The sequence below is a fragment of the Rhinolophus hipposideros genome (genome assembly GCF_964194185.1).
Source record: "Rhinolophus hipposideros genome assembly, chromosome: 2".
NCBI classification, from domain to species: Eukaryota; Metazoa; Chordata; class Mammalia; order Chiroptera; family Rhinolophidae; genus Rhinolophus; species Rhinolophus hipposideros.
In genome coordinates this window covers 36610561-36613061 of record NC_138048.1, presented here as the reverse complement: position 1 = coordinate 36613061, position 2501 = coordinate 36610561, and the positions used below count along the sequence as shown (strand labels likewise).

Here is a 2501-nt window from a genome sequence, read left to right as displayed (position 1 = left end):
AATCACCCTGGTGGCTGACCTCTGTAACCCAGGACTGATTTTAGAGGATACCGTTGCAGAATTGGCTCTCAGATAGCAAAACACTGATAGACTCCTAAAAAACCAGAGGCCAGGTGGTAGCTTTTAACTACCAAAGCAAAGTAAGCTCAATTATTGTAAAGAGGGGCAAGGTTGAGGGTGGGTGGCATGACTCACATAGTTAATGAAAAACAGCGTTTCTAGGGTCAAGACAATGAACAAGCAACATGGTTATTTCCCAATCTACACAACAAAAAGAAACAAAGACTAAGAGCTACTGCCCCCAGAAAGTGTCCCAATCTCTTGCTAAGTTTCTGGACCTGATCCAGTTCTCAAACTAGAGTCCCTCTATGTTGGATGGATCTCGTGAGAAAAAGGCCCTGCAAGACCATGGCAAGTACTATTGTAATGATTCTCTGTCCTTCTCCAGAAGGATCTATGATTATCTACTTAGGGAACCATGTACAGGGGAATACTCATTTCAAAAACTGGGTGTTAACATTAATGCCTGGCTCACAGTAAGTCAATTCAGTGTATGGTCCCAATTAGTGGTCATTTCTCTACTCCCTGAATGTATAATTGGAGCAAGGAGTTGGCAGAACCTCAATATTCATTCCTTGGCCTTTGAGGTAAGAATTATCATAATAGGAAAAGCCAAATGGAAGCCTGTGGCATTGCCCCTACCCTAATCATCAACAAGATAGTACATCAAAAACAGTATTGCATCTTAGCGAAGCCGCAGTCGTGGTCTCTGCTGTCCGCACTTTGCCATGCCGCCCAAAGACGACAAGAAGAAGATGCTGGAAAGTCGGCCAAGAAAGACAAAGACCCAGTGAACAAATCTGGAGGCAAGGCCAAAAAGAAGAAGTGGTCCAAAGGTGAAGTTTGGGACGAGCTCAATAACCTAGTCTTGTTTGACAAAACGACATATGACAAACTCTGTGAGGAAGTTCCCAACTATAAGCTTATAATCCCAACTGTTGTCTCCGAGAGACTGAAAATCCGCGGTTCCTTGGCCAGGGCCGCCCTTCAGGAGCTCCTTAGTGAAGGACTTATTAAATTAGTTTCAAAGCATCGAGCTCAAGTAATTTACACCAGAAACACCAAGGGTGGGGATGCCCCAGCTGCTGGTGAAGATGCATGAAAAACAGGTCCCACCAACTGTACATTTTGAAAAATAAAACTTTATTAAGTCAAAAAAACCCAAACAACAACAATAACAACAACAAAAACAGTATTGCCTCCTAGGGGAAATGGCAGAGATTAGGGTTAGTCTTGAAGACCTAAAGCATACAGAAACCTACCCCCTATCCGCATTTAATTCACCAGTCTTGTACCTACAAAAGCCAGATGAATCCTGCAATATGAGAGTAGACGACCACAAATCAATCAATAGTAGCCCCAATTGTAGCTTCTGTACCAAAAGTGGTATCTTTGCTGAAGCAGATTAGCATGGTATCTGTCAATAGCATGCAGTCATTCATAGTCTTCATAGGAGATAAACAACAGTATATACTTATAATCTTGCCCCAGGGCTATAATATAGTGGGCATTCCAGAAAACCATACATTTGTTTTCTTTATTGGTGACATTGTAATGTGGGATCTCAGCTCCTGCTCCCCACACGAGAATGCAGGATATGGTGAGGCCAAAATGGAACACCCACAGAGACATGGATAGGGGAGTCATACCACTATATTCTCGCTGGAAGGAATATAGTGGTATAGTGGGTTGGAGATACAGGAAACAGGCTTCACACGATGCACAATCCACAGTCTGCTTCTCTGCCAACCAACCCACCAACTAATGTAGCCACGGCAGTATATTACGTATATTAGTGGCTAATGGCTAACCGGTAACAGCCACAGCGGATGGCCATCTGATTACAGCTGATGGCCACCTAATAACCGAGCCAGCACCTTTCCACGTGAGGCCAAGAGCCTGGACACTGCTCTCTGGGACTGTATCCCCACAGACATCATGTCAGTCAGATCAGATAAGCAAGAAGCATCAAGTATTTTGGAATCTTTGATAAGACACAAACTCCTGAAGGTAGAAGATACATTTAATGAAGATTCAGGGACCTGCCATATCAATGGAATTTTTAGGGGTCCAGTGGTTTGGAGCATGCCAGAACATCCCATTCAAGGTAAAGAACAAAGTTCTATTTCCCCTTCCACCACTAAGGAGGGAACACAATGCCTGGAAGGCCTCTTTTGGTTCTAGATGTAGCCTACCACACACTTGGTATATTCATCAGTGTGGTCCAACGTAGATGTCGACCTCCAAAGGCTTGTGGTGTGGATTAATTAAAATAAGAAAAATAAAAGGTATTGTAAAGCAAAGTTATTTAAGAAGTGATATTGTGTTTTAAACATACATTCAAATGTATCCACAGATTTATTTTTAAGAATCAGTCTATCAAGTTAACATTCTTGCTAGTTAATCTAACAAACTGCTGCTTACAGATTAATGTTCTGTTT

General features: G+C 42.4%; 1 pseudogene across 1 annotated transcript; it reads left to right on the top strand.

Moving 5' to 3' along the window:
- The first annotated feature begins 788 nt into the window (after positions 1–788).
- LOC308507519 (small ribosomal subunit protein eS25-like) lies at positions 789–1162 on the top strand (annotated as a pseudogene). The gene has a single exon. The product of its transcript is annotated as a small ribosomal subunit protein eS25-like (transcript).
- Positions 1163–2501: the final 1339 nt, after the last annotated feature.